The following is a 24,710-nucleotide window of genomic DNA, read 5'->3' on the forward strand; positions in this document are numbered from 1 at the left end:
GTAAGCATACTTAGCATCTCACATGGTGTACTAACCTTGAACTAGGCTTCTACACAAACACAAACCCAGCGAAGTTGTCATTCAGACAGTTAGAGTGGGCCAGAAGTGATATAAGAACAAGTAACTTCTCTTCTTGTTTTACATAAAAATAAGATACACACAAATATATTACGCATTTCTTAAATCAGCTTTAAAACATACGGTTCTTGTATGTGCTTAGCATTATCTACCAACAATTTCTCTTCCTTACTGACAGAGTATTTACTTTTACAGAAAAAGTACTTGATACAAAAGGAAATAGGAAAATGGCTTCTGAGACTATATTATTGTTTGTGAAGCTCCAGAACACAAAGCAACAACAAGGAGCTGTTTTAATTTGCAAAGAATTCCTTGAGTGATTACTTTGTTTTCCTGCAATTTAGATCTGCCAGCTTGGAAATGGCTATTTAAAGGTTTGTGAAGGTTGTCAGCATCATTTTAGAACTGCATAGTTTTGTATCAGTGGTAGGTGCTTTCACAGTCAGCTTGTATCTTGACTGTTTAAATCTCCTAGTTTTACTCGGCAACCCAGATACCTTGGGATATATTTTCAACTTGGCTGAGGCTTGAAATCCTTTTCTGGTGGCGCAAGTTGCCCAGTAAAATGTGTGCCTATGAAATAAACTGCACCCACAGTTCAATGAATGGTGCAAAAATGCATATCCCTCAAGGTTTTAATAATTAAAAACCCCTTTAAATATCAAGCTAGCTTATTGCTTTTGAAATTCATTCAGGTTCCCTCATGGATCACATTTTGACAAAATGGACTTTTTTATGCACATTTTTTAATTTTATTTTGCCAAAGTCACATTTTCAACTGAAAATAGGGAAACAGGGAAAATGTTCAAACTAGCTCTAGCTAGAACATTGCAATCTAAATGATAAGGCCAGCAGTCTGTTAGTATCACCTTCAAGGACTAAATTTATTTGTGATGTTAAGGCAGGCTGAATTTAACACTCCAAAAATGTAAGTCAGCAAGATTAGTATCTATGGAGAAAGCACGTTTCTCATAAAGGCAAAAGGCCATGCCTGTGTTAGGTGGATCCCATGGAGTTCTGATGAGCTGGAGGTGTTTATAAAATACTCTCTATGAATATTCCTGCTTCATTTGTTTTTAATGTATGATGAGACACCTCAGAAATATTTCCATGCAATTTCACCTTATAAATGGAATGACACCTTTTACATACTCACAGATCATCTGAGGATATCTGAAGATGCCCGGAATGCAGATTTTGCAAGATCCACTTGCAGGGTTCTTTGAAACTATCTATTCTTGGACACTGTCATCACAGACTATGATACTGCATGCCATTAATGCTTCTCCTGCCTTCCTCAAACACTTAAACACTCACTTTTTTTTTTTACATACTACTACTACATAGTTCCCAACAGGAAGTCGCTCACATGAATTTATTAACATCTACATTTAAAAAAATAAAATAAAAATTCTGTATCACCTGGGAACATTTTTGTAGACTTCAGCAGAAGGAACAGATTCCAAAACAATTGTGGTAGTTGGTAGGCAGTTGAGCTTCCTGGGGTATTCTGAGAAACTGACTGTTCCTCAAATGGGTATCACAAATGATTTTTGATCCTCAGAATTTTTTGGTTTAATTACTGTGTCAGCCATCTCCCTAACCAATGTATAAAGAAGGGTGTCTTGTTATTCACCTGTTTCCTAATGAAGGCACAGCTCTCCTTTCTATATAAATAATGCTATGGAGCCATTTAACTGACTAGAGAGAATGTGTAAATTATATCGTAGTTATCTAGAATATAACAAATTGAATAACTTTATAAAGAAAAAATTTGTGGCCATGGTGTCCTACCAAAGACATAACAGAAGAGGATTAACATCAATAGGAACTATAATTTATATATGCCACAGTTTTCCAGGTCAGGAGACTTTAGTCCTCTTGCATATAACAGTGTCTGAACTGACTTTTGCTCATTTTCTTAGGAGTACATTTTTTGTCATTAATGCTTCCACTGGATGTCCTAAAACAATGCCATGATGCATTTATATCCTTCTAGGTTTGCTACTGTCAAAAATAACAGACTCGTAAGATACTAAAACACTGACTTTAGCTCTAAACCAAGCTTCAGTCCAGTGGATTTGTCAAACCTGGTCTTGCTTTGGCTATACTGAATTATAGGTGGTAATACTACGTGATGTGACTGCACATCTCTGTGTGTGCTAGTCTGAGATTTTACAATACAGATGGCACAGGAACACACACAGAAAACATGTTGTGTTTTAAACCCAAGCCTTCAGCGATGATCCCCTGGCTCAGGATGCAGTTAAGAATAGATTTTTGATACCTCGTATTAGCTATAAGCAGTAGAAAAATTAAAAAAATTCAATAGTGCTTGGTTTATGAGGTTGCACAAAACTATGTCAGCCCAGAATTAACATCATGTTAGATGCACAGGCACTTTTTTTTCAAGACTCCCATTTACCAAAAGGAGAATGGAGAAGATCCTGTGCTAGCTCTTTACAAGGTACAGCAGACATCTGCTTAGGTTTAGCTTCTGTTTGATGGAGTGGACCTTGTGGCCAGGATTGTTTCCCAACATTTCATCTGTTTGACCTTCTCCTGAGCATTTTTATGCGCTCCCTAATGTTCGACAACACAGAAGAAGGAATAGTGGAAGTGGGATCTCATTTCCTGGTTGTGCTACAACGAGTTTGTTGTTTATGATAGATAAATTAATATCATAAAATGTGAACTTATCTGTAAAATTTTTGCTTACATTGTTTTTTGGAACTAGACTTAATTGGACTGAGTTTGGACTCAGATGCAAACTCAATACAAAGTACAAAGGTTTTCACAGAGAACTATTCCTAGAAGATCTGTACCATGTTTTACTGTAGCTGCTCTACACATAATGCCTTGTCCAAAGGGAAGGTCAAAGCATTTTACTCCAGTAAAAGTGAAATGTTCTAAATAAAGAGACAGAGAAATAAAAAACTAATAATACCCGATCAATGAACAGTAGTAGTCTAAATGGCTTGACACTAGTCACTATTGATGTGTGGGATACAGTAAGTCAAGAATATTGAATGTCACATTGCCCAGCAATGATCAGCACTAGTCTGGTGGTAGTAACAAACTATCAGAGGTGCCAAAATAAATCCAGGCCAGTTGGGGTTTGAAACAAAAGAAACCAGGCATTTGTTTTGCTTGCTTGGCAGTAGATTATTGAAATGCCTTACATTGTCATTGTCAGACACAGGACTTAACATCTATAGCAGACGCAGCAGTAGAACAAGGAAAACAGAGTATGGTGGGGCCATGCATATTCTTATGGAGAGATCAATTTTGGACTTGCTGTAACGCCGGCCTCAAAGAAAGGGTGATAACCTACAGTTCCGGGGAGCACACTGGGGGAGTACATGTCCATTAACTCCAATTAATGTAATAGACCTCCCCTGAATTTTGTTCAATTTTAAGTCCAGGTGTGTATTATTTTCCCTTATCAGTCTTTCCTTCAAGCCATTAGGAGGAGTCTGTGTCTTTCTTTCCCCACAAATGGATATTCTACACAAATGTGGTCCCACAGCAGGAAACTATACACTATAGTATAAAAGAACCTTTTCTCAAACTTAAAAGGATTAATGCATTTCTTTCAGCAAAAGCTCTGCATGTCTCCCAACTCAAGCAGTTTATAAAAGCACAAGGATTTTTATTTAAAATGCAGGTAAAGCCCAATTATCCAACATGAAATCTCAAGCTGTTTGTTTGGGATCAAAACTGAATGTGGGAGAAGCAGCCCTCTCAGTAACATGTACTGGAATGTCAGTGCATGTATTTTGTGGACAAGGAAGCCACCAGCAAAAGAGAAAGATTTTAACATTTAACATCTCAAGCTAGCACTGTTTTCAGCTTTTGGGCCAGGGTAGCTTAACTGCAACAAAGCACCATGTCCAACAGAGCCTGTCATGATTTCAATTTTTATAACGAAAGATGTGAACAGTTCTTTTTAGAAAATCTTTTACCAGCTATTTTTTGCTGTGCTTTTTAGAGCAGTAAAATGAAAATTAGTATCGATTTCTTGTCATTGTTATGGAACCGCAGCCCACAAAAGCATTAGGTACTACAATGGTGGACATGGCAAAGCTGAATGGCTGGACATTCAAGCTCTAACAAATCCTGTTATGATGGTTTTAGAAGTTACTTCCCCAGCTGCCCTCTGTGCTCCTCTGCCAGATTACCAATCCCACAGCAGAAGGAAATGTATGCCCAGCCTTCAGCCATTGCAATGCAGAACCTAACACTTTAGCATAAATCCACCTTTACAGCTGTACAAATGAGGTGTTCTGACTCAGGAGCTTTGGTGATGGTTCAACACTAGTGTTTACTTCACCTCCCAATACTGAAGGTGCCCCCTATAGCAGAAGCAAATATATACTTGCTCCTCAGAAAAGTAGTTCCCAGGCCACTATACTAGCTTGAACTGCCAGTGAAGCTAATATTCTGAATAACACATGGATGTGTTTTAACTTTGCTCTTAATAAAATTGAGGATTACAATTACATTAGAGAATTATATGGATAAAGAACTGTAACCAGAGAGTTAAAATCTTGCCTTGACATTGAATCTAAAATTAAAACCAAACAAGACAAATTGTAGCCTGAACAGACTCCTACATAATTTTGAATTTCGATGCATTACTTTGCTGTTAATCAAAGTCTCCTTTCTTTTAACCTTAACTGTTTGAATATCTCTCCTGCCTGAATGTCAATATGAGGCAACAGTGAAGGTCAATGAGAGTGCCTTGCCGTTCACATTGCGTCCTTTATCAACGTGTTGTACTTTTGAGTCAGGCAAATGAAACACTAAGAGACATGAGCAGAACTTACGTTCTTGAAAACACAAGATGTTTTTTTAATATATTTCAATTAAATGTGGAGCTTGTTGACAGACTCCATGAGCTAGAGACACCTTGGTAAATGCAGTGAGGATGTGGGGAGCTACGAAATGCCATTATATGCAACTGAGCTGGATAACTGTGACACAGGTAAAAGCAGACCCATTGTCTTTGGGATGGAATAAAGGATATTTGCCCCCAAAAGGTATTTTACTGATAAAGGGACAATAGTGTCAATATTTGGAAATTACATGTCAAATAAACAGAGGCACAGAAGCATTTGTTGCCAGTATTACCAGGGCCGAGTATTGCATTTCCAGTGCTGTCTGTAAGAACTGATGATGCTCAGCAGTTATAAGTATCAGCCTCCATTCTGAATCCCAGCCATGATGCTGGCTATAAGGAAGAGACCAAGAGATAGCTCAGCTGCTCCTTCCCTGTTTTTGCCATGGTATGTGAGGATAACAGAGCTGCTAACAATATTAGGTGTTAAACTGCTGGAGTATCCCAAATACTCCACCAGTAGTTTTTTCTGTTTTTCAGACAATAAAAGCAATCCTCACCCCAGGAAATTTGAAAGGATACAGAAAAACCAGCATGAAAGAATGGGCTACACCACCATGGGGGGAAAACCAGGGTTAGTATATAAGGATGAAAAATGTACACAGTTTGTGCATATCCTGATACAAATATATTTCAAAATGCTCTCTTCTGTCACCACCAAAGTATCTTGTTAATCAATCAGTAATCCTCTTGTCTATTGCCTGCATACACATTATTTGAGTAACACCTCAGTTACTATCATTATTCATTAGCCCCAAATCCTCCACAACTTGACATGCCTCATCGTGTGCTTTTTCTCTCAGCGTTCAGTCAGGCAACCTCATCACTCACCACTGAAATGTTTTGTGAGCTAGCAGATTCCTGATTCCAGAGATGAAGACTGGGGAGGGTTAGCCAAGGAAAGGATCTTACACAGATCCTATATATTACATGCTTTGGCCTCTTTGGTGCAATGTGAGGCAAAGGAGACACACAAGCAACCATCTTTTTTTTTTTTAATTTTTTTATTTACATTTACAATATGGGAGAGCTGTAGCATAATGTTTACACAAAAAGTGAATTTACCTACTGTCAAGTATGTTTCAAGGTTTTAATGGTGTCCCTTAGACATCACTGTTTAAAATGTGCTTATAACTACATTAAACATAGCAGGAAAGTATGGGGAGCTCAGATGCTTAGGAGCTCCCATAGAGTGATGACAATACTACATCAAAGCGAGTTGAAGACATTCAGTATTTTTCTGAAAGGCATTCAGTGGCTAGCATTACTGTGCATGTTCTTCTGCTAGGATTTCAGAAGTGGTTAAAGGGAGTCACTCTCCACCTCCCTGTGCCTTTTAAGAATCCTGGATTTCATACGTAACAGCACCATAAAACCACTTAAAAAACCCTGCCAGGCAGTCCAGCAGAATGAGACAGAATTGGGAGGTATTTGTTCACCAGTGTTTTATACATTTATCTTAAAAATCTTTCCAGATCTATAATGAACATGTTGACTGATCTTTCAATGTTTAGATATGCTTTCATTGTAATTTTGCCATCTGCCATGGCCATAAAAGGAAAAAGTAGATACTAAAAATTGTGAAAAGATTTAATTACGGTACCTGGATTTGCTGCATGTGTAAACCATAAAAAATAGGAACAAGGACACTCATGTTTGAAAACCTTATCTGCAGAGAAGGCTTTTATGCAGTGAGATCCCATTGTAATTAAACCAACCTCCTTTGGTTCTGCACAGTCTGCATTCATGGCCTCTTGGAAGAAGCATTTAGTCAATTAACTATTTTATTAACCAATTGATTTTTCCTGTTAGTCCTTAACCTCTTTGTACCTGTTAGGAATAGTTATGAAAGCTGAATAAATTGGTTTCTTTCATCTCTAAAAGGCAACAATAAATAATAAAACAGGTTGAACAAGGTTTCAGTGGGGAACCCAAATACGAATAAAAATACCTGCCGTGTATCATATAATATAAAATACTAACTGCTAGGAGCAGCACAGCATTTCAATAAATCACATTGTCACAGTGACCTTTATTGATATACTGTTTCTCAACTTAAAGGATTGGCCCTGCTGCTTTAGGAGGTCTTTTGTTGTGAAAGGCCTGCAGATTCATCACGTAAAAAAAAAGATTATTTGCCCACCATAGGGCTGTCTAAGCCTATATGCTAAGCAGAAGCAAAAACCTCAAAATAATTTAGGGACAGTTTAAATTTAGAGATTTATTTAGCATCACAGGAGAACAAACATGCATTCCTGTAATAAGTACAAAACGTGATTTATATTATCACTTAGTACAAAGTGGAAAAAAAAAAAGAGAATGAAGAAAAGGTCTTTCATTTCTAGTAATAGACTGCTTGATTTTATGGAATGTTACACCGTGTTGCAACTATGCAATGACAGTCCAGTATTATAAAATTAAATTCACCACACTGGCTGAAAATCATCAGAGTTATTGGTTCCTTTGTACCAATGGCTGAAATGAAAGACCAAGGAGGTGTGCAGAGGACACATTTTTGCAGCGATAGAAAAAAATCTCACAGTAAAAAAACTACATGTGCCCCTCTAAAGAACTATTCCCTACTTCAACAAAAGCAGCAGAAACAATCTGATCCAGATCCAGAATATAACTGAATTTGTACTGCCTATCTAAAGAAAAATTCAAATTATAGTCTAGAGATTCTTCCAAAATATAGTCAAGAGCTGTAGAGTATTTTCAGTCACATATACAAGACTGTTGTACAAATTAGTGAAAAGGTTATGAATCCTAATGTTCTTCACGAGGTTCCTACTGCCTTAAATGATAAGGATCTCCTGGGAACTTTTGTTCCTTTTAATTTTAAGGTTGACTCATGCTGGTTCAAATAAAATTCTGACTCCAGATGCACCTGCCCAATGAGGAGGGAAGTTGTATTGCTTTGTAAAACAAAGAAACAAAAAAAATATGATTTGGGGGTCTCTTCCTCTTACTGAAACAGTAGCTATTAATCTCACTGGTTTTATGTGGCTCTGTAATGAAAAAGATGTTGATGGCTGAAGGAGAATATATTTAAAGAACAGCTCATTGAGTGATCAGTAATTTCTTCACTGAGCAAAGATCCGTGAAGATGGGTGAGGAATCTGTACCTTGCATGATCCCTTGTGCTGTGACTCCTTTTCTGTCCATGTTTCTGGTGGTCTTACACAGAATAGTTATATGGTAGAGACTGGTTGCTGCTTCTATATCAGATGCTAGCATAATATTCCCCACTTCTTGCTGTAAAAGCTCTCTTTACAAATAAATCCATGTATGACTCTTTGAATAGTTACTCAACTTTGAAGAGCCACTATAATGATGTTTTCCCCCCCCCTTCCCCGCCCCCAAATCAAGTTTTGCTAAATTCCACACAAAAGTATCCATGGCTGGGCAAACCTTCAGATGATGCTTGGCTGTATTATCTGTCCTTTGTTTTTCCTCTGACAGCTTATATTCTGCACTGCCTCTGCATTGCTAGCTACTGGCACAAACGTGTCCTCCCACTTTCCCTTCTCCAGTCTCTTTTGATGTTCCACTAACGCAACCTTCTCCTACTCCACCTTTCCCTACTCTGCTTATCTCCACCTGTTTCTCTAGCAAAAATTCTACCACTTGCTGCTTTCCTTGCACCTCTCCACCTGAGCCTCCCTATTCCTGTCGTTCATCCCATGTAACTTCCAAGGAACTTTATTCACTGTGCAACTGGGACCACTGCTAATCACCCCCACTTTCCTTCCTATTTCCAATCTCCTCTTCACCAACCATAAATTTCACAAAGGAGTCTTGGATGATGGGGCAGAGACAACAAGAGTTGCATTTAAATATAAAATTAAAATGCCACCATATGGCACAATCAGATCAAAATTAAGCAAGATGTGCCAGGGCAATGCCTTTGCTTTCCCAGAATATGCCACCACTGATGCAGACATGCCATTCCTTTGTTGGCAATATTTGCATTGGGTGGTAACACACAGAAGAGCTGAAGGCAGTAGATTTGTTGACATTTTTGGATATACCTTTCATGCACCCTGCCTTCCTGGCCCCAGAACTCTACAGGAGAAACAGGGCATAATAAAGTTGATTGATTTGTGTTTGTCACTCATCCAAGTGGCTTTCATTTTGGTGTCCCTCAATCTTGCTTTTTCATTTTCATTTGGAGCCACTGAAATCTCACCTACCAGAGAATCCAAGCTGTTGGACTTGTCATCTGGTTCAAAATGTCTGCACAGCATGAACAAAATTTACTGTCCTCTGTGCGAACTGTTTTGGTGGCTCTAACAGAAAACACAGCAATCCTTCTTCTATGCTCTGCTAGGAAACAATCTGCTTTTTTTTTTTTTCATTTGGAGAAAAGTTTTTGATAGAATTTTTGCTAGCTTTATACAAACCAGAAAATTCTCAAAAACCAGCATGCAGCCAACAGTACTTACAGTGAATTTGAATCATTGAATGTCTTTACTATGGTTTCCCCTTAGATTTAAAATCTTGGTTAAAGCAAAACTTTAGTCTTTTAAATTGCCAAGGCTAAAATGTGGCAAAGCAATTATATGACTCATGAAGTACTGTGCTCAGTTGAAGTGTTAATGTCATCAGCACTAATTTGTTTTTGTCTTTTCTCATCCTAAAGTTTGTTGTCCATTGAAATGTATCACTAGTGTATCATCTTATGTCTCTCAATCTGCAAAACAGTTGCATTCCTTAACAACTTTTCAACTGTGACATGTTTTTCAGAAATTTTAAGGTCCCTGAGTTTTAAACAAGGAAACAGATTTCTTCTCTCCCTGCCTCTGCCTTTTTTTTTGTTGTTGTTGTTACAATTTTTAATATAAACTATGTGGCTTGCTGCTGTCAGCTAGAAAAGCCCCAATGGGAGACCCAAGGTCACTAGTAGCTGAAGATACACACTGCACAAGTAGTTAGGATGAAAGAATACCCCACTGGGGTTTTGGACTTACAGTTTCTTGGCTCTTGTGACTTGAAATAAATGTATCATCACTGTCTGGAGCCACCAGCCATGTTCTCTCACTCATGAAGCTAACTTTACAGTCAGACTTAAGCAGGTGAGGAGGATAAAAACCTTTATCATTTATTTCATATATAATGATACTTTGACTTCTCTCTGCTAGGGGCAGGATGAAAATTTTTACTGGCTTCTACAGAGCCTGGAATTTCACAGAAATATTTTAGGAAAGCTCTCTGCTCCATAATTTGTTGTAGAGAATTAGGGATATGCAAAGGGATGATGACTTAGCAAAAAACCCAAATTCTCATACATGTTTAACTAGTCTTACTCAGAATGTGGTTTACTTTTTATAATCCTTCAAGAAGAATTTGGTGTCCTTCTGGGATTTCCCCACCTCATAATTACAGAACAGGGAGACTGAACTGAAGAGATCTTGTGCTTGGAGCCTTTAGACTAAAGTCTAGGTTACCTTTCAGCTTTTGGTACTGATTTCCCTTGTGGTCTTCTGCACATTGATTAAACCTTTCAGTCCCTATCCTTACAAATAGGATTAAAACACGTCTGTGCTTTATTTGGATATTACAAAAAAACGTCATTGATGAGTGGCTACTGTGCTAGCTTATAAAAAAAGTCACAAGAAGAATACAAACATATCAGCAAAAAGAAATATCCTGAATGCTTGTCATATGGGACACTCGCAGCCATCTGGGAACTGACCACAAAACTTCACTCTTCCAGAGTAATTAAATGAACTGTCTAGTCAGCTCAGTCTCCTATGGTTGGGAAGAAATAAACAACAACTCTTCACAAAAATTTCGAATAGAATAAACCATGCAGAAAACTAAAACCTCTCTCTGACCTCCTACACTGCCCATCTGTGAACGAAGCTTGGCTCATGCACTTTAAAATCTGAAGATATGGAGAAAGGAAGGAAGAGGGATGGTAGATAACCTGCTTAATTCTCTCACAAAATGAAAACGTCCTCTATACCTTGCTTTAACCTTTTATCTTTAACAGACATTCAACAGGGAATACATTCAATTAAGTTTGACTTTAGCTATTATTAATGATATCTTGGATAAAATGATCTACCAAGCAACCAAAGAATAACTGAATTTTGGCTCTCCAAAGTAATAAACTAGAAAGCCATCCACTGAGATATACTACTGAAACAGGACTGGACAGAACATCTAATGTTCTATTGAGCTGACAGTTCTTGAGCAGTGATACAGTACTGTATGATAGATCCAACTGGACATGAGATATCACAAGCCACAGTCATCCAGTACAATATGAATATGAAGCTTTTTCCATCGCACAAACAGGGGTCCTCAGAAGCTAGCTGTCAAAATAGAAAACTGCAAAAGGCTTCTCAAGACCAATACTTAATATTTAGGAAGCAACAGTCTCACAAGAAACTCATTTCTGTTCACTCACTGGATCTGGGAGAAAGAGTAAGTCAAGAAATTCTATCTGTCCTTTGGGTCCTGATGAAAAGTGTGCTTTCTTAACAAAACCCTCAAAACTCTATCTGCTTCAAACAGAAATCTTGGATTGTCTGAAACATCAAGGCAGCAGTCAGCATGAGAACCCTGGGAGAGACAATGCACGAGGTCAGAATGCTGCAAGTTCAGAATTTTCACAGTGGAAATAAACAGAGCATCAAGCTATGTACTACACCAAAAATAGCAGAATTAAGGGCTACATTCTGTCCTTGGCCTTCAGAATCATTCACAATTCATCTTAACTGAAGTTGCTTGCATATAGATGGAGAAGAAGATAAAGATAAGTGCCTTGAGGGTCTAAATGAAATGACAAAAGGCAGGAATTAATCTCTTACTACATCACTAAGTGCATCAGCTTCTGAATTCTGCAGGGACATCTCTGTCCCCTAAAATCATGCTGCATTTTCTTCCATTGGTTTCCTAAAGATCTCAGAGTAGTCTTGACTTTTGCCATTTCTGTTTTTCCTTTAAATGACAAATAACTGAAACAGTAAAATGTGGCTTTTGTGTATTTGTTACTGATTTTGTTTTAGCTACAGTGCTTCTCTCTCTTCTTGGCTGTTGCTGTCCTTACCTTGTTACACATATACCTCACTAACTAAACTAGACAAAAAATGCAGATACCCAGACCTTTGATCTTCCCTCTGTTCCAAGCATCAGCAACACACCCTTCACTGTTTAGATCATTACAGAAAGATCACTAGGAAGAACAAAAGATTAAAATAAAGTATTGCAATAAAGTATTGCAATGTAAAAATGCTCCTTACTGTTATAAACTCCACTCTGCTTGTAAGCTGGGAATGCCCCAGGAGAGATGCAGCCCCAGCAGAGCAGCAGCAAAAAGGACACTGCACACTCTCTGGAGAGTAACTCTTTCTGTCAAGTGCTCTCTTGACTGAAGAGCATGGCTGTCATGATAAATCACTTCACAGAGAAAGACAGTTTATAGTCTGAGATACTCTGATCTCAGACCACAGACTGCTAGATCAGACATAGGCTGGAGGTCCTGTCATGCTTGTGCATCGTGGAGAAGAATATGAGCATTTATTTGGAGAGTGGCACAGGCGGTGTGTACTGGATAGGGGCCTTTGCCATTTCCATGATAAGAAATATTACTCAGAGGTGGGATGTAGGACAGGAAGTCATACTGCATATACCTTTTAACATGTGTTATCTGAATATATTCACAAATAGATACAACCAAGTGAATTTTATCTGCTGCTGCAAGAGTTCCAGCTTGCCCACAGGGTAGTCCCTAGTAGGACACAACATTTCTCATCTCTAGGATATAACATTGACAGGTGCTGATATCTGCCTCTGAGTTCATCGCTTGTTAAAATCGATCCTCACAGTGAAAAACCTAAGCTCTAAGAAAGATTTTTGTATAAACTATGGATACATACTGAACATAGTTAAGTGTAACATGTGACCTTCTAAGGCTGAGTGACAAAAATTGTAACTGATCACTCTGTCTAAAGTGCCAAGAACGCTGATGTTTGATACCTGGAAATTTTAGTTCAAACACAGTTACTGCAATCCATAAAATCATAGAAGAGTAGAGGCTGGAAGGGACCTCTAGCAATTGCTTAGTCCAACCCCCCTTGCTCAGAGCAGCATCAACTAAACCAAGTTGCTCAGGACCGTGTCCACTCACTTTCTGAATATCTCCAAGGACGGAGATTCCACAACCTCTCTGGGCAACCTGTTCCAGTGCTCAATAACAATTTAATCACAGTCTACAAAGTTCAGGGCAACTACCCTCTTCACTTAATTTTCTGTCCCTACATTTGATTTCATGTTCTGCCAGATCAATGTAAACCTCATTTGGGTCCTGTGCATTCAGCTTCTGTTCCTAGAAGTCAAGGAACTGTTTTCCTGTGATTTCCCCTTGTTTATAAGAGAACACACCTTTGGCAAACACTGGTCGGACCAATACATAAAGGCAACACAGTGTACCCTTCAGTTAGCATCCAGACCTTAAAATACAAATGTCTGAAGAATATGCTCTGAAATAAAGTACTGGGAGACCACGCTGAGCATACTTCAGTTGAAAATACACACATACATATACATACAGGTAAAACACAAATAAGAAAAATGGTCAATACATACATTAATCATACATGTATTGAACTTCATTTGCACAAGTAGTCCCTAGAAGCTCAGTGGATTATTTCGATTGGTGAAGTTATACATCAAAAAAGTATTTCCAAGACTGAAGCCATATCTTTGGAATTATACAGTCAGATCATCACTCCAAGCTATTTCATCCTTTATTATGGGGAAAGGTTTTCTTTCTTTCTTGCTACTCACAATAGCCCAAAGTGTAAAGAGTTGCCAAGGGTAATTTTTTTATTATCCAGTTTGTTCTGTCCCTCTAAGCCAGCCTTCATTCTCACCTAGCTTTCATTGTTCCTTTCTGAGTTAGCTAAACTTTTTAATATCTTTTGAAAAATGCATACAAATTCACTACAGACAATTACATCTGTCAAATCAGCAAAACATTTTTGCATCTCCAGATTCCTGAACAGCTCCACTGTATCACCCTGTGAGTATCTGTCCAAATTCTTTTAATGAGTTTTTAGGGCTGTGGGAATTCTAGGACCAGCAATTTATTTCACACAGTTTCAATAGCCATCAGATGGTTGTGATTATCCTCTATTCTGTGCTGAACTTGGTTAAAAGTTGAAATGATGAATAAGAGCTATAAATCTCTGCATTCTCCTCAACGATTATATTAATTTTAAAAAAATATGTATCAGTTGAGCAATGATGTATGTTGCCAATATACACAATCTATCAGACATTTGACTCTGCTCTCAACTGTAAAGATAGACTGGTATCAATTTTCTTCCTGTCAGCAGCTCAAGTAGATGATTCTCATGCATTCAGTTCCATTCACAGAAGTCAGCACTAGGTTTATTAATTCTGATAAAATCTGCTCTGATTTTGTGAATTGTGATATGCTTAATCTATGCAAAATATCCCTGAAGGATTTCAGAGACTTGCAATCTGACTGAGATCAAAGCTCTGGCAGACATTCAAGTTAAGTTTGATCTGAAATGACAAACTGTAGACCATAAGACTTCACTGTGACTACAGCCCTTTGGGATGCTGAATGGGTTTCAGATACAAATCCTGTTCATGCTTTGATCACCCAGTAGACTGCTGCCTAACAGTAAATAAACTGCATCAGAGAAAAATCATATAAAACTTTCATTTTACAAGATAATAGACAATAGTATTTTTATGCCAGAGATCATCACAAGAAGTAACCTTCTAATACCAGCTCTATAAGCACTGATCATGGGCATAAATATCACTTGCGAATTGTACTATAGCCTCTTGCATAAAGCACTGGAGTACTACAAAATAAAGCAGCAAGGAAAACCATGTGCAATTAATATGTTTGCCTACTCTTGATGATTAATAGATCTCAAGCTATTGGAACTGTGACAACTGTCTCTAATTCAACTGAGCAATACTAGTTTACACCTGCTAAGGATGTGACCTTATGCAAACTGTTGCAGTGCACAAATAAAATCCCTAAAAGCATAGATAGGTTCTTCTAGTCAATCCAGATCATCTTAGGCTGCACAATTAAATAGGTCAACCTCAGCAGTTTGATAAAAGACTTCAAAAAGATAGCGTCATTATGGCTTTGATGTTTTGAAGACCTGAACTGCATTTGTAAGTGAATGCATTGAAAACATTAGCTGAAAGAAAGACTGCCTACCATAACAAGTAGGAAAAACAGTAAGAGAGTCCATAATAATACCCCCTTGCCTTCAAATGGAAAAGCTTTCTCATTTAGATAGGAAATTGGACTCATAAACCTTAGCTAAGTATGACCTTATTCTTCTGAGTGTCTATCATCGTGGATAACTATTGTATAGAAAAGAATTTTAGATCTGCAGCTCTTTATAGTCAGAAGTGCTTCTTATTATTGTATCCATTGCTCATAAACTAGCGTATAGATTTTGTGTTACTATATATAACAGTACAAAAAAGCTAATTCAGTGCTCTTTGGGGGGCAAAAATCTATATTAGAAGAAAAATAATCTTTTATGAGCTGACATCTAATGTAGTAATTCTATCATAATCAGACAAAACATGCAGACAGGTCATAGAACTAGTGTAAGTTAGTCTGTATTTCCTAAAAGAGAAGATTTAAATATTTCTGTAAGGGGTCCTTGGTTCCTGCAATTTACCATTTCAGCAGACTATGCAAATAATTTACTGTCTCTCATTTCACTGTGAGTGGCAATTACAGTGATATAGGACATTTTCACTGAGAAAATTATGTTATGGAAAGATGTATTACTCATACAGTCATGAGCAGTCACAAATCACCCTTTGGTATTCCCTTTGTAAGTTAAAATCACCAATCATCTTCCCCTCCCTAAAAGTACATTTGAGGCTTCATTTTTGGCTTCAAAATGAGACTGAAGCAGGAAACGTATACTCCTTTAGCCAGTGCTCACAGAATCTTTGCAGCCCAGCAGCATCCGCCCATCTCCAGAGCAAGGGTACAGTATTAAGACACTTGGACACCATTTGGAGCTGGATAGTGTATCTCTTCCCCACTCCACTTTGTAGCAGATTTTCTTATCTCCATGGAGGAGCAAGGACTTGGCTTTAATTTAGGAAGTTCAACAAAAGCAGATATGAAAGCTTGGAACAGTCATCGGAAATGTGAAGACTTACTCTCTTTATTTCGCCTATTTTATTTCTATCGCTTGCCAAGGTTAAATGGTTACTTGAAACTGCCTTTTGCCCTTTCAAACTTGCACATGGCAGGGAAAGGCAGATTAGGTTCAATGACTAATAAATTCACGCCAGTAATTCATCCAGAATCCTTCCATTTGGGAGTACTTCCTTTCCTGGAATCCAGCTCATCACACTAAAAACCAAACAGCTCTTGTGCTTAGCCATAAAAACAGATCCCAGTTCTCCAATGCATTGTGCCCTGTAGAGATGTTTCCACCCATAACTATATGAGAAACTGCAGAGTTCTAAACTGGAAATGATTAGCCACTAGGAAAGATTTAGAATCATACTCCAGTGACACAAGCTTGTTTCGTAAGTCTCACATGCTTGTTTAGATAATTACAGATAACACCTTTTACTAGGAAAAGGCATTGTTCAATGCAAGTATGATATTTCTTTTGCAATTTTACAATGTATTATGTACATACTTCTCCTAAGCTGCTGTCCCCTTATTATTAGCAATTTAAAAAACAATATAAAGCAAAATAAATGAGTTTTCAGCCTGTACATAACTCACAAAGAAATTTGGATTAATAGGGAAATATTTAAAGCACTTGAATATTCAGATTATGAATTGCATGTATTGGAAATGTGGTTAGCCAACTGCAAGGCTCCAGAGTTATAAATTTCAGTATCAAACAGTTTATGCCCTTTTCCAAGCAATTTTAGATGAATAATACACTGGCAGTAATCAGTTTTAAACAGCATAAAGCTTATCTCGAAGACAGTTACACACTTATCAGCATGGTGTCTCCAAAAATCATGCGTGATCTCCCTGAAACTTGGTTGTAGTTATAATGATCCTCCTACTGCAAATTAATACACTGATTTTTCTCTGTCCATTGTGGGCTTGTTTACACCAGGAATATTTGCTGAATTTATAAGGGTGCTGACTTACTCCCACCATATTGATGGCATCAATTTTTGCAAAATCAATAGCAAGTTATTTAAAATGAGTAGTTCTCATCTACTAGCAGCTAGTTCTTTACATTATTTTAATGGTGACTTAGAGCTTCCTTAATTGAAAGCTTTATCTTCCAGCCCAACAGATAGCTATAAATCACAGGAATCCACTATACCAGACTAGGTCAGAACCACTTACAGTAGGTCTGTGGGTAGCTGCCACATGTTCCATCACTGCTCAACTTCCAGAGGCCTGATCCTTCACAGAACCTATTACTCTGCTGAGTGAGCATGCTTTACTGATCAGTTTAGACATGGATGTGTTTCAATTCTCAACTGGAGAGACTTGTGCTTCACCAAACTCCAGTGTGGTAGGTGATAGTGACAAAAATGGAACAGATTTGCACTGTGAAAAAAATATCAGGTACAGACAGATCTATGAGACACTAAATCATCATAGTTTCAACAAAAATCCTTTCATAAAATGAATAACCATTCTGGAGTTGTTTTTTCATCTGAAATGTTTCATTAAGTACACAGAAGAAAAAGTTCCTGTCTGGAGACTCGAAATGGCCCAAACTTGGAGAAAGATCTGCTTAGGACTTCTCCTGTTCTGAGCTTTCCAAAGAACATAGAGAACTTTTACACTCAAAAAAAAAAAAAAAAGTCAGATTTTATTAGAATATAAGTGAGAAGAAAGAGCAGAAATTAAAAGGTTTATAAGTAACTCTTCCTTAGTGAACTCTGTCTCTACAGATGCATCCTTGCCTCCTGACTTTTAGATGAATCAATGACTTGCGAATTGTGGGAACTCCAACCCATCCCCTTTGACCTCCTTGAAGTTTTTCTTTCTGTCTTTTCTGTGACCTGGGTGCCTGCTGTCTGTGCCTCTCAGTCTCTCTGCTTGATCTACAAGCTCACAAATCCTTGTTGTGACCCTCTCCATACATCCTCCTGCCTGCCTCCCATTGCAGTCTCTGGAATCCTCTCTGCCTTGAATATTCTCAGTTGCCAACACCATATAAAACCTCTCCTCGTCCTTCCAGAGGGCCCACTTGACCCAGTCACAGTCATTGAGTAACATAACACAAATGAAGAACAAATTAATAAAACACATTCTAACTAACATATCCACTAAATACATAATCAGTTCAAATATGAAGACTTGCTTAGAGCAACAACACCTAAATCCTCCTTTATTTAGAAGTGAAAGTGAAATAGCTGCAATAATGCCTCTTATAAATCCTTTTCCTCTGTAGATCTCAAAGCACTTCACAGTAGAAGATAGTTATCTCCATTTTACTCAGATGTGGACTAACAAATAAAGTTTACTAAGATACTGGTAAAATAAGAAAACTTTGTTTTATCGGTTTCTTCTCAAAACATTACGGTGGACAGCATCATTACTTACTTTAAAGCCAGGGAAGCTGGCATAGGAGTGACATGGTATGCTCAAGCTTCCTTTGATAGTGAGCATCATACCCACATACAGACCTAGTGCTCAGAACAGAAATTAGAAGGGATCTTCATGGAAAAGACAGGATGTCTCAAGAGCAGAGTCCTTAACCTAATGTGGTGCAAACACCAAGATATATCAATCAATTTCAATTCATGTGGTCACAGAAGCCCATACATTAACATTTCAGTGCTAACCATAATATGTTCAATCCCTATTACTACATCACAGTGCTTCTGGTTTTCAATGCTAATGATGAACTTAGTTAATTATCTGTTACAAATAACATTCAGAAGTATTCAGAATAGTATGTAAAAAAGACAGTAATTTGGGACTCTAGTCATTAAGGAACCTCTACCCTTAGTGACTGCTGTCATCACGGATGGTCTGGCAGCCGTTTGAGCTCTGTATTTGTTGAGGATAATCATAATTCTTCAGGAAAAATTTATACATTGTTTAGCAACTCTGGACCTTCTTACTATGCCCAGGGGCAATTAGGCTCTTTATAATGCCATCAGGAGAATCCCAGTGAGATTTTTTCCCTGTGTCTCTCCCTTCCAGCTCTCCCTGAATCTCCTTTATCTCTTAAGTGTATGCTAAAGAGAGAACATATAATCACATTATGTCTGTGGAAATACAAGTGAAAGAGTCTCCAAATGGCAGACCACCCATCTCTTCCAATAATGTTTGGCAGGATGTGATAGGAGAAGAGGGGCACAGAGTATCCTGCGGCTATCCTGGAAGCCAGTATTAGAGCTTCATTTGCTCTTTAGACATATGCCATACAAACCACCAATATTCTGAAGACATAGGAGTGCCTGAATGCATGCACACACACTAAGTAGAATTGCATTTGCTTCTCTTTCCTAATGTTACATCATTATCATTAAAAAATCTTATGTATTATTTTATATAAAATCATAAACATTACTAACTTATGTACTAATCCTTTTGAAGACAATCAGCAAGCTTCCAGCTTTACAATCGGTCCCACTGACACAGAGATCACTGAAGTGAATGAGATTTCCATATACAGACTAAGAGTCCCTATCTTGTGCTACTTTGTGATTATATCTGCCCAAAAATCAAGGGCCTCGTTCATGCAGTATTAACCCACGATGAAATCTTGCTGGAGTTCAGAGTCATTTTGCTGGTGCACAGATGGCAAGAATGTCGGTCAGGGTAACTAAATATACAATGACATGTTAAATGAAAGACTTCTGAATCTGTTACAAATGGATTTTCCCAACCAGAGCAAGAAAGAAAAGTCAGGAGCATTTTATTAGATGCCATACACTTAAGTAATTTGGTTTTGGTTTCCATATTTTCTACATTTGCTGCCTTCAGGTGTGCAATAAGGTTACCCTGGAACACTATCCTGTCAATGGTCCCTCCCATTTCTGCTGTAATTTCTCTCTTCTCTCAAAGGCACAGGTGAGTTAATTAAATACTTTTTGTCAAGATATAACTTTATAACATCTCCTATTTCTTATTACAGAACAAGATGAGCTGAAGTTCTGGAGGTATTCTAACAACAAAATAATGCTCACTTTATTAACAGAAACATCTGTACTTTGTACGTATTTTAAAGGAAGTTGATTTTTAATAGTTTAAGAATAATTTACCTCGTTTGGTCATTTTTCAATTTCAAGCATTTTTTTCAAATATTACATTATGTCTTCTTTATATTAATGATATGTAAAGTACAGATGAACATTAACATAATGAACTAATGTTACTTTTAAATCAATATTGAAAAATAAAGCATCAAGCAGACACTTTTAAAGAAAGATTGAATACTCTGATATAACTAGTACTGCGCTGCATTAGCACTGGGCAAGTAAAATTAGAAACACACCCAGACAGAGCAGGATTTTTTTAAAGTGTGCACTGGAATTTATTGATTAATGACAGATTAGTCTTGCATAGCACCTTTCCTGCATCTGTGAGGAGAAATACAATAATGGACAGAAAACTCCTTGGAAATAATTAGAATACAATATAGATCAGGTATTAAAGAGCAAGAAAAACCCCATTTTTATCAAAGCCCTGCAGAATTATCATGGTGTATTGGACACCAGAATAGCAATTACTTCAATCATTGTATCATTGTCATGCCTCATTTTTACCAGGGCTTCAGAGACTACATGGGACAAAAACAGGATTTGCAAGTCTCTTAAGCCTTGGATGTTCCAGTGTTAGGCAGTCCTGGAAAGAGCAGCAAGATTGGGACAGATACAGCTATGTTCTGTCCCTGCCAGTAGGACTTTCTGAATTATTATTTGCTGGAAGCTCTTAAAACTACTTTTGCCAGACTGGCACTAAAACTCACTAGGACAAAGAGTTCACCTGAGACATTGGTTAATTTAACTGAGCCATATTTACAGTTAGAGGAATAAACCAGTTACATAGCTGATGCAAGAATTTAAAACTTGAAAATATGGTCTATTTAGTTTAAATATACTCTCTATTATGATTTTAAAAATATGTATTTCTTTTTTTACCTACATTTTGACCTACAGACTCACAATTTGTTTTGTTTTGAGAGCTGTGTAGAGAGGTGTCTTGTTAAGGTGAACAGAGTTTAATATGATGAAATTACAAAGATATCTAAATATAAAGTCCTTCTGGCAGCTTGGCAATGACCCCAGTGAAACTTTTCTGATAAAGCATGCTAGAAGTGACAAGTACATGAGTAGGACTTTTGGTTTACCTCCAAGATAGCACGGTCATTCATAGCCTGAAGAAGCTCCTCTGATGATAATATTATAACTTTGTGTCATATTTAATCCATGCATTAAAAAGACTCTGCATAAAATACTGAACAAAGACCTTCCTGGGGAACACAACAAATAATAACAAATCACTCAAAGGGTAGCCAAGAAGGGAACTGGGCAGTGATGGTGAAGAGACAGTAATTGGTTTCCTCTGTACCTGTCAGAAAGCTGCTTGGTTGCTATATATTTTAAAAGTTCATTCAAGTACAAACTAGATCGTAAGGGATATCTATATCAGGATGTTATCAACAACTTTGTATAGAACATAGAATACAAATATTAAGTTTACAGAGCTGGCAGGGAACAGAATTACCAAGGATGTCCTATCCAAACTAGGTTGTTAATTTAGCATATCTAGAAACTTCAGGAAGGAAAAACGTATTTTACAAAGTGATACAGAGGCTGAGGAGGTGACTCCCTCTGTCTTCACCTGTATCTCTTAAATTCCATTTGCAGTACCTTTAAAAGAGAAGTTTTAACTTGCTTTGAATGTTTAACATTTAGGTCCAGTATTGCAACATTATTGCAATGTGGCAACATTGCTGCAAAACTGCAAACCTACTTTGCAAAGGGCTGAGCTATTACAGGCGCCAGTAATGTCACCTACACGTGAAAGTTCCAGAATTTACCTTTCTTTGAGCTAAGGCAAACTGGACCAAATATTATAATTTGTTTCTGATTTCTCTCTCAACAACAAACTGATAAAACCCAAAACTACTCATAAAGACTAAGGAATTACATTTCCTGTTCTGTTTATTTTTTGGCATAATAATTTTACATTTATCTTTTCCTCTGGATCCCTGCGGAAATTAAATTAACATTTTTAACTGCCTGTTTTAACTTTGCCATAAAGAAGAGAAGAGTTATGGCTAAGCTTTGGAGCATCAAAATCAAATGTAATATTGGTAAAGCAATTTCTCTGAAATTTGTAAACAATATATTGCCTGGGAGAGCCTGCTGCTGTTAGTAATTTTGGACCGAGTCCTTTATAGCTACTTATTCTAACATGGCGTTTCCATCCTGTTAAAATGTCATATGGATAAAGGAGTAAATTTTGACAGCTGTGACAGGATTATCATTGCCAAGGAAATCACATTCCTGGTACTCGTATGTTTCAGTACATCTATATTGCTTTGTCTTTGGCCTTGCCTGAACTAAAAATTACCTTCTGAAACAAGAAGAGAAACATAAAAAAAGAAACAAAATATCGTTATTCTCTTAAATAACTTGATGCTTGAAATTATAGCAATAAGAAACAATCTTTTAGGGTTATTAAATCCATTGTTCAGATTTTGAGGGAACAGAAGGCTTCTCTCTTCAAGGACATAGCCAATATGCATTTTATCTGAGCATAGTGAGTTACAGGAGGGTTTTGCTCATATGTATGTTAGACAAGAAACACTACAGAAGATTCCCCTAGCATTAGCCACTAGATTGAGTTCAGCCATGTGCAAAACGGATATGAAAAACCCCAAATGATATTTGCAGTACCCCGAACTTTTGGATCAGGGGAGTTGCCATGCTGGATCCATCCAATTTCAATATCCTATCTCTGACGAACGCCAGTATCCAAAACCAGAGAAACTGCAAGGATCCTGCAGTGGACAAGTTTAACTTCATGCACTGGCTCTCCTTCTCTTCATACAATACAAAACTGAAATAGGAAAGACAAGGAGGGGCAATAACTGTTACTAGTGTCGGCATTCAGATACTGCCTCCCAGGGTTCACTCCTGAAGATTACTTGATATAAAGGGCATGTAAGTTCCACTGATTGAAATGCTGATTTATGGGCTCTGAAATACTATCCCCAGAAACACAATGTCCCAGTAACTATCAGTTATAGTGGCAGGGGTAGTATTAAAGCGATTCCTCTGAGCAACTGGGAAGGTGGGTATAGAGGGAGTAATGTGGTGCTCAGTATTTAAATCAAAGCTACCAAATACTTAGCATTAGTCTTAATTCATGATAAGGCTGTGTTTAGAAATATGCAACGTCTTAGGAACGTTCTTTCCTACCCAGCTATTTCATTGAATGCAGCCATTTATTTCTGGAACTAGCAAGATGACTATGGATTTGTTCTGACAACTTTCTGTGGTGTATTTATACACTGATGTGGCCAAATAGACATTTCTTTTGACTCTCTGTCTTCCAAAACTGCCACGTACGGGTATTTGTAAGGTCTGCAAATCTTGATTAATGTCCTCAGATTTTGTCTTCATACAGAATTGTACTAATTCACCTGTTCTTAAGCTATTATAATTTAGAGTAACACAATAAGCTACAGCTCAGTACCCCACCATCAGATCTCATCCACATATCTTTATACCCAGCTGTAAAAAGACCTTCCTTTCCAATACCAATCAATGTGTGTCCATACAATGTGTGTACCATTGGTGGTACCTGTTTATACTGGCAAAAAGATACTCAAAACACTAACAGTTTTGTAACAGTATAAAAATAGCATATTGAGCACTGTGTTCTCTTTGGCCAATCATGTAAAACACTGGAGTTATACTGTGAGGATGTTCTGCTGCCTTATGGTTCTTTGACAGTCTCTTAAGTATGAGCCCTATGTTTCAATGTATAATTTACAATCGCTGAAATACTAATATCAACATCATTTTTAATACTCATTACACTCTTCCTGAAGGGCAGCACACTCCCTTGAGAAATGTGTTGTTCCATCAGAAATGGCTTTCCTGCTGGTTTATTGAGGCATTTCATAGTCTGTTCTTGCCTTCACCCTTTATCCCTTCCCCCCCTTTCATACAGAAGATCAAAATAAACACAACACTAACACTACCAAACAAGCACGCCCCAAACAACAATCAGCAGCAACAAAAAGGCCACAAATACGTGGCCACTTGTGAAATACATGCCCTTCTCATGTAGAAGCAACATTTGTCCATGCGTTTGTTCTAAGAATGGCCCCTTTGTCGACTAGCTAATGAAAATGTTACATCTGACAGAACTTTAAAAGAAAAAAAATGACCCTGAAGGTAAGGTTAGCTACAGAAGTTCCTTTATATATGAACTGACCTAGGGTCAAAGCTGCCAAGGTATTTAGGTACCTAAAGCTAGATGCTGTGTTAGGTATTAAAAATACTTGAGTGCTTCTGTAAAACTCACTAGGCACTTATATTGTGTTAAATTCCTAAATACATGAAAAATTTGGTCCCTGATAGGCAAATGGCATCATGTGTCAACCTGATTGTACAGCACATATAATGTAATAAATGTTGCTGTATTGTGGCATACATTATCAGTCTCCCTCTAATTGCACACACGAAGCCCTGGAACTGCTTGCAACATCTATTTCACACTTGCAAGCTTCACTTCACA

This window comes from Harpia harpyja, chromosome 9, assembly GCF_026419915.1.
Source record: "Harpia harpyja isolate bHarHar1 chromosome 9, bHarHar1 primary haplotype, whole genome shotgun sequence".
Taxonomy (NCBI): Eukaryota; Metazoa; Chordata; class Aves; order Accipitriformes; family Accipitridae; genus Harpia; species Harpia harpyja.